The sequence below is a fragment of the Panthera tigris genome, chromosome A1 (genome assembly GCF_018350195.1).
Source record: "Panthera tigris isolate Pti1 chromosome A1, P.tigris_Pti1_mat1.1, whole genome shotgun sequence".
Lineage (NCBI taxonomy): Eukaryota > Metazoa > Chordata > Mammalia > Carnivora > Felidae > Panthera > Panthera tigris.
In genome coordinates, this window is record NC_056660.1 from 93712419 (window position 1) to 93721574 (window position 9156).

Consider the following 9156-nt stretch of genomic DNA (forward strand, 5'->3'; position numbering starts at 1 on the left):
GTTGTCAGGGCCCTGACCCTTAGCTCTCTAGGAGCAAGAGATGAGAAAGATTCTGAAGATTCTTAAGAACTGGCTTCCACCCACTGACAGTCTCCCCCTGTACATCCCAAACCAGCCCACCCAGATAACGTACAGCAATTCTGGCACAGAAACCGATATTTCTCAAAGTGCTGAGGATGTAATTGGTAACTCCGAGCAGGAAATCTGTTCTGAGGATCTTTTCTTTTTTAACTTTTTTAAAATGTTTATTTATTTTGAGAGAGAAAGAGACAGAGTATGAGGGAGGAAGGGGCAGAGAGAGAGGGAGACATAAAATCCAAAGCAGGCTTCAGGCTCAGAGCTGTTAGCACAGGGCCCAATGAGGGACTCAAACTCACAAAGACCATGAGATCGTGACCTGAGTCGAAGTCGGATGCTTAACCGACTGAGCTACCCAGGTGCCCCTCTTCTGAGGATCTTTAATAGCTTACAGGAGTCTCCCAGGTGTGGACAGATAAAGTGGCCAGAGTCACCCCAGATATGAGGACACCTCTCAGAAGCACAGTCCTGTCGGCATATCAAGGGCTGCTGGACATCATCCCTATGTGTTCATGACCTTCAGTGTCAGCCCTTCGTCCTGTCCTGACCTCTGTCCCTGTCCCTGACTGGCTGCGCATGCCTGAGTGGGTGGCCATTGATCAACCAGGATAATAGCAGCAACTCACCAGTAATTCATTGACCTCAGCCCCAGTCTGTCTGACAAGTCCAGCAATTATCCACCCTGAGCATTTATCCATCTTATCCCTCTCTTTTTAGAGTCTGACATTTTAATTTCTTTTGAATATTTGAATATGCCACTTTCTACAAGCCAGGAAACAGAATTAAACTAAGGCAGACTGGTCCTCCACGGGATCCGGGCTGAGTCTTGCGAACTTCAGCAGTGACATCGTAATACAAGGTGCTAACAACGGGCTTTTATCATCTCTAAATAATAACCACTTATCCATATTTAAAAAAAAATTTTTAACGTTTATTTATTATTGAAAGAGAGAGTCAGAGGAGGGGAGCAGGGGAGGGGCAGAGGGAGAGAGGACACAGAATCTGAAGCAGGCTCCAGGCTCTGAGCTGTCAGCACACAGCCCAACACGAGGCTTGAACTCACAAACTGTGAGATCATGACCTAAGCCGAAGTCGGACGCTTAACCGACTGAGCCACCCAGGCGCCCCTATGTTTTTTTTTTCCTTAGGAAATGGCCATAAGTTCAGTCCTTAAAGTCATGATATACAGAACACCTTGATCTACAAAGAACAAAATGACCCAAATTATATGCTGGCCAACTTACTGGCGGGCCACAGCAAAGCTGTCCAAAGAATGGTGAACAGAGACAGTGTTTACCTATTGGAAACTTTACTCTGAGGTTTAAAAAAGTCCTGGGGGCACCTGAGAGGCTCAGTAGGTTAAGCATCTGACTATTGATTTCTGTTCAGGTCATGATCTCACAGTTTGTGGGAGTGAGCCCCATTTTGGGCTCTGTGCTGACAGTGTGGAACCTGATTGGGATTCTCTCTCTCCGTCTCTCTTAGCCCCTACCCCACTCTCTCTCTGTCACAAAATAAATAAATAAACATTTTTTTTAATTCTTAAAAAAAAATTGGGGCGCCTGGGTTGCTGTCAGTTAAGCATCCGACTTCAGCTCAGGTCATGATCTTGTGGTTCATGAGTTCAAGCCCCACTTCGGTCTCTGTGCTAACAGCCCAGAGCCTGGAGCCTGCTTCAGATTCCGTCTCTCTCCCTCTCTCTGTCCCTCCCCCACTCTCTCTCTGTGTCTCTCTCTCCAAAAAAAATTTAAAACATTAAATTTTTTTTTTAATTCTGGGGCGCTGGGTGGCTCAGTTGGGTAAGTGTCTGACTTCGGCTCAGGTCATGATCTCGTGGTTCGTGGGTTTGAGCCCTGCATCAGGCTCTGTGCTGACAGCTCAGAGCCTGGAGCCTGCTTCGGATTCTGTGTCTCCCTCTCTCTCTGCTCCCTCCCCACTCATGCTCTGTCTCTCTCTCTTTCTCTCTCTCTCTGTCTCTCTCTGTCTCTCTCTCAAAGGTAAATAAACATTAAAAAAAATAATTTTTTAATTCTTAGGAAAATAAATGAAATAAAAATTTTAAAAAGTTGCTGATTGCTGTTAATAAGAGAGCAGGTAAAAAACATCTTACAGATGCCCCCATGCTGACACTCGATTTTGCCCAGGTCCTCCCTGAGAACAAAGTTAGAGGTGAATGTAGAGGTTAAGATACTCTGATATTTTCAAAATACATTACTAGGAATATGAAGTTTGACATACTGAATTCTTCCATTTGCTACTAGGACAAACTGACTATAAGGACTGTGTAAAAGAAAGGCTCAACTCTAAAAAGGATGGTAGCAGTTTCCACTACTTTTCACTTTCCACTACAGATTTACCTCCTGCTTTCCCATACCATTAACTCTGCTACTCTTCCAAGATACATATTCATGTGGAAAAATTTCTCAGCGTTTGCCAGGGCCAGGAGATGAAAACTACAGCATGTCCTAATAATGAGTTAATTTGTAATTATAAGCCCAGTTCACATCTGGAGGATGGACCTATAAAATCTGGCCATTCTTTTGTTTAACATCTTCAAATGGTAGAATTCCTTAGCCCTTTGCCACAGTTTCTGCTCAATATCTTAAGGCTGGGCTCAGTCCCATCTGTGACTCTTCTCTGCAGGATTGAAGATGGGTGCTAGTCCTCAAAATCTGGAATGTCATCCTAGGGATAACCCCGGTAGCTTCTGGATGCATAGTAAGCAACGCACAGGTGGTAAAATCCTGGCAGGAACACCAAGATACCACTGATGTGAACAGCAATGCTGAGTCTGCCCCTCTTTGTTGATCTAGCGGGCCAGCAGGAGGGAGCCAATGATTATGAGAAAGGCATCAATCAAACATAGCACTGTAGCAAGAGCAATGGATTTATATGGGATCTTAGGAGGATTTTTCTTTTTTACTTTTTTTTTATAATGTTCTTTTATGGTTAGTCCTTTTGTTCCTTTTTTTTAAATTTATTTTTATTTTTTAAGTCTATTTATTTTGAGAGAGAGACTCAGCATGAGTCGTAGAGGAGCAGAGAGGACAGGGGAGAGAGAGAGAGAGAGAGAGGGAGAGAGGATGAATCCTAAGCAGGCTCCATACAGTAAGCACAGAGCCTGATGCGGGGCTTGAATCCACAAATTGTGAGATCATGACCTGAGTCAAAATGAAGAGTCAGACGCTCAACCAACTGAGCCATCCAGGTGCCCCAGGAGGGCTTTACTTAAAATGAAGGTCAATGTCGCCATCGTCTTTGCTGGAGAGTCTTGAGTATTTCACTTTACTATTGGGGATTCCAGCATCCAGGTCCGTACGAGACAGCGTCCTAACACGCTGACACAGGTACGGCTGGGGCACTGCGCCAGGGCCTGTGTGCTGACAGCTCGCTCACCAATGGCAACAGAGGTGCCTGGGGCCTCTGGCGTGCTTTACCTGACTGCTACGCCACCCCACCCCGCTCATTTTTATCAATTATTGCACAATCTGCTGACCACATCTCTCCCAAACTCTTTATGGCCACCTCCAGGCCATCACGAGTGAGCCCAACAGTAGAAGATTTCATCCAATCGCCGTAAGATGAGAAATCCATTTCTACTTGCTGCAGCAGAAGGGCCTCTACATTATTGTTTCTTAGAATAGGGTGCCCATATCTTAAGAATACGGACCATCTAGGAAAGTTATTTAAAAGGAAGATTCCTGGACCACATCCTCAGAAATTCAGATTCACTAGTTTCGACATGAAACCCAAGCATCTCCATTTTTGACAAATCCTAGAGATGATGCTTACATCCACGAAGTTTGAGAACTTGGTCTTATGGGCTCTTGTCCTCCAACTTTGGAAAGAGAATGTGACATCCCCAGTGTGCCTCCCAGCCCTGTTTTCCTCCAATTACCTTAGCGTCTGCTCAGTAGGACTCACTGGACAGAAAAATCCAAGACAGCTATTAGCCGAGAGTGAATTCAGCCCGGGCCCAACGATGTGGCTATATGACTGACAGATGACCCCACCGATGCGGTAAGAATTGCATATTGGGGGATTTACCAGCCTGGTTGACATCCTGATAAGCCACACCTTCAGTGAGAAACCCTGGTGTTGAATTCTGTCACTGCCCAGACTGATGTCAGATAGGCCAGGTTCTTGTCAGTTGCAAACACATGAGCCTCCACCCAAAGTCTCAGGAGCCACACTTGATTAGAGGGAGGAGTCAGAGCGCTGCTAATCCAGTAGTCCATGTCGGTCCCCTATGGCCACCCCACCCTGGGTCTAGGGCACTCCTACCCCCTCTCCCAGCCCTGGGAACAAAGCTAGCCTCAAGAGTGACAAGTAAAATTCAACTTCTGTTTTTACTGAGAGCAAGCAGGACATGATGCTGAAAACAACAGCTCAGAACCATTGGGATTCTCTCTCTCCCTCTCTCTCTGCCCCTCCCCCACTCGTGCTTTCTCTCCCTCTCTCTCTCTCAAAATAAATAAATACACTTAAAAAAAAAGATATGTCTTCTGGATTAGTGAGTGGGAAAAAACAACAACAACAACAAAACAACATTTGTCCACATTCCACTTTCCTCTCAAACGACAACAAGCAAAGGCAAGCACTTACCCAAACTCAATCCCAGCGTATCTATTCAGTAGGTTCTGGTGCTGGGATCCCACACCATTCCTGCTCAGAAGAGCCCTAGCCTGTTAAAATTCCGCCTCGTGGGACCTTAGAACAGACAACCGTATTCAGGATGTGTTCTTTTGGTGACACCACCGGCCTGGGTCCCTTAGTGACAGTAATGTAACTTCCCTCTGAGTCTGAGTCTGAGTCTATTTCTATGTGAGGCTCCAAGCTGAACTGCCTGCAGGAAGACTCAGCCTCTGCCCTTAGTTCCCAGACCAAATGTCGTTTGCCTGCTTATCAGAAGAGGGGGAGTCCCCACCTCGAGGAAGGGATGTGTGAGCTGAGACCTGAAGGAGGCGTGGAAGTTCTAGCTGCATGTAGAGGAGGGAGAAGAGGTTCCAGGCGTATGGAACCAGGCATTTGTGCCTCCGTTTCCTCTGTTGCTGATTAGTGCTATGATTTGCTGCGGCTGCCGTGAGCATTCATTTATTGTTTCTTTGTGTAAGGGGCTGTGTAGAAAAGCTTCAGGCTTGTTGCTTTATTTGATTTTCCTAACATTGCAAGGACTGTGACACAAATGGGGAAACTGAGGCATGGGGAGGTGGGGTAACTTGAACAAAATCACATGGGCAATCAGAGGCAAGTGGAATTGATATCTAGACAATCTGCCTCCAGAACTCAAGATCTTAACCATGGTGTTACATTGCCCCCTCAATATATGTCCTCAGTCACAGGGGTTTTCTCCCCAAGTTACCACTGTCCCCCTAGGTCCTCAGGTCCTGGGCTTCCCCCTTTCCTCTCTCTGGGACCTGCCCCTCTGCCACTCTCACACCAGTGAGAATGTGCCTGCCATCTTGGTCCTGCTCATGCTGACCCTGTGCCAGCCTCTCTGTTATGTGAACCATTGCATCCCTCCTTCTACCTCTTTTGTTTTGTGCGCAAGCTAACTTGAGTAGCATCTCATTCATTTGCTACTGAAAGATTTTTTTGAAATATAGCAACAAATAAACATAATACAGTAAAACCCTGGTTTGCAAGCATCATTCGTTCCAGAAATATGCTTATAATCCAAAGCACTTGTATATCAAAGTGAATTTCCCCATAAGAAATAATGGGAACTCAGATGATTCATTCCACAACCCAAAAAAATTCATATGAAAGCGATTACAATACTGTGATATATAATACAAAAGAATAAAGAAAATACAAAGAAAAATAAACAAATTAACCTGTAATTACCTTTGAAAACCTTCGTGGCTGTTATGAGGGAGACAAGAGAGAGGAGGGTTATTATGTAGGAAGACTTCCACTATCCCTAACGGAATCATTACTATCTACTGGCTCAATGGAATCTTTTTCTCTTCATGAAACTTTAACAAGGAACCTGTCCAATGACTTAGAATGAAGCAAAGCATTCCTAAGCTTACTCTTGTGTGGAAAAGCAAAGGACTGTCTGTCCATAGGTGCTTTGAAGTGACAAAAAATACACTAGTGCCAGTTGTGGGCACCTTCCAGCCTTCTGAAAAATCACTGATTTCTGCCAAACACTGCGGCCTGAGACGGAGCATCCGAGCATGAGAGACGATCACCCACAATGCCACAGTGAGAGAGAGAGAGAACCATTGGCTCACTTGTGATCACGTGATATTCGGCATCATCTACTACTCGTATTGCAAGATATCGCTCATTTATCAGGTTAAAATTTATTAGAAATGTTTGCTCGTCTTGCAGAACACTCGCAGAACAAGTTACTCCCAGTCTGAGTTTTACTGTATGTGAAAACAGAGATACACACTAGGAAGGAGAAACACAGGATGTCTTTGAACAAGCATGACAGGGGCCTGACCTATTCTCGGGGGATAGGGCAGGCTGCTCTGAGGAAATGACATTTGACAAGAAAGCTGGAGGCAGGACAGCTAACGAGTGGGAGCGAGCAGAGCAGGAAGAAAGGGTGGTCTGGGTAGAAGTACACGTCATTTATTAAGGTCCTGTTGCAAGGGGGAAAAAAAAGGAAAAGAACTCAAGGCACTCATGAAGGTGAAAGAAAGCCAACATGAGTGCAATGCAGTGGAGGAGACAGTCTGACCAGATAAGCTTCAAGGGGAGCCAAGGCCAGACCACCGTCCACCTCTCTCTGCTCTCAGGGGGTGTCCAGACTTGGGACGGACGCCAAGTAGCTTCCACTCGGCAGAGAATCAACCTGGTGATGAATGTGACAGTGGTGCTTCCCGGGATGGTCTCATTAACCCTCCCAGACCGGGGCGTTCATCTCCTAACTGGTCTCCCTACAACTGCTCTTGCCTCCTTCAGTTCACGGTCCACTCTGCTGCCCAGAGAGGCAGGCATGGCTATCCTGCTGCTCCTCTACGCTCAGGGCTTCTCGCTGCCCTTAGGGAGAAGGCTACGGATGTTAATATGGTTTACAAGGCCTCCACCCGCCCCACATCCTTGGTTCTTACCGTTCTCCTCCTCCGCGTCTTCCTCCCTGCCATCTTGGTTGTGCGACCCTGCCTCTCTGCCACCCTCCTGCTCAGCACTTGGCTTCAGGCCTCACACACAATCCTTTCCCAGTGGAAGCCTGCCTCACCACGCTGCCTTTAGGCCTCTTAAATGTCCTTTGTACTTTCTCCAACTTGAAAGACTAATTTGGAGCATGTATGCCCATAGCCCCCGTTCCTCACTGTTGTCACGCCTCCGTTACTGTCGGCTAATCTGTGAGTTCCATGGGCCTGTGCCCCATCGCTTTCTGTTACCTGGTGCCAAGCAGTAACACCAGGAACACCGGATACGTGTGATAACTAATTGCCCAATTTCCCTTGTTATTCTGCGGGCTCTGGGAGGTGGAGGGGAGAGGAAGTTAGAGAAAGAATTTCTAGACCAGTGTCTTTGTAACAATAGTGTTGTTCATGGAGTCCAGCTTCTCACCACCAACAAGAAGTTGCATGAATCGGTGCCTGGGTGGCTCAGTTGGTTGAGAGTCTGACTCTTGATTTCGGCTCAGGTCGTGACCTCACGGTTGGTGAGTTCGAGTCCTGTGTCGGGCTCTGCTATGGGAGCTCAGAGCCTGCTTGGGATTCTCTCTCTCCTGCTCTCTCTCTCTTTCTGCCCCTCCCCTGACCATACGCACCCCCACCTCAAAATAAATAAATAAAGTTAAAAAAAAAAGAGGGGTGCCTGGGTGGCTTAGTCAGTTAAGCATCCAACTTTGGTTCAAGTCATGATCTCAACTTGTGGGTTCGAGACCCTGCATCGGGCTCGCTGCTTTCAGCAGAGTCCGCTTCGGATCATCTGTACCCCTCTTTCTGTGCCCCTCACTCACACTCTTTCTCACTCTCAAAAATAAATAAACATAAAAAAAGAATTTGCACGAATGGAGAATTTTAAGAATGACTTCTTCTGAAGTCAACATAGGTCATCTCTAGAAGGCCTTCTAAAATTCAGCACTGTCCTTGCCTCCAGGCCCTGTGTCCCTGCCACATTTTTCCAATGTTCTTATGCCTACTAAGTTTGGGAAGTTAGCACACCTGCTGGACGTCAAGAGCACATGCTTTGCAGGCAGGCAATCCAGTTCAACAGCGTGTATTGCCTGTACTGGGTGCAAAACAAGACAGAGGCCCTCTTCTCGTGACCTGACAGTCTGGGGTGGGTGACAGACACATACACAGATGATTTGAATTTAACGGACAAGCTATGGGAAAAGTATACAGAGACAACCATCCCAAATCAAACAGCAACCTCTCTCGGAGCCTCAGTTTCCTCAACTGTACAATGGGTCTGAAGGTCCCACTGCCAAAGGATTGCTTTGAAAACTGAATGAGATGCAAAACACAGCGTTTTGCACACAGGAGAGACACAATAAATAGCATCCATTCGATTATCTACTGAGGCCAGACCGAGTTCCTGTTCTGTCTGTGCTGGCTAAATATCTGTGCGTCTCCAGCCACACACTGAAACTTCACAGAGCCTTACACACTGTCCTAACTGCAACAATCACCCACTCTAATACTTGCCTCTGTTCACAGGACAGACTGGACCAGAAATGATGGTTATATTAACACCAGTCCACGACTGCTACTCGAGAGATGCTTCAGAGAACATTCTGTGCTGGCCTTGGACCCAGACCATTGTTTCAATAAGCGAAGAACGAAATGTCCACATTATCGCTGTAACTTCTCCCCCATCCTGGCCTCACTCTGTCCACTAGTTCGTGTTCTGCTTTATTGCTATCTCTGGGCTGCTGTTCCAACACCATTAACCCGTCTACTTCCTCTGTTTAGGAATCTCAAAGATTCCCGCTGAATCAGAATCAGACTCATAATTATGTTCTAGATTTCACTTACTAGGTGCTCCTTACCTTTACTCTGCTCCAAATCATGAGACTAACGATCTTCTCTCTTTTTTGCCCAAAGTTCTCAGGACTTTGTCCAAGGGTCCCGCTCAAGGCAGCTTTGCATGGAAGTGGTCTCCAAC

General features: G+C 46.4%; 1 pseudogene; it reads right to left on the bottom strand.

The window, feature by feature from the left end:
* Positions 1-2736: 2736 nt before the first annotated feature.
* Positions 2737-8938, bottom strand: LOC102952548 (annotated as a pseudogene).
* Positions 8939-9156: the final 218 nt, after the last annotated feature.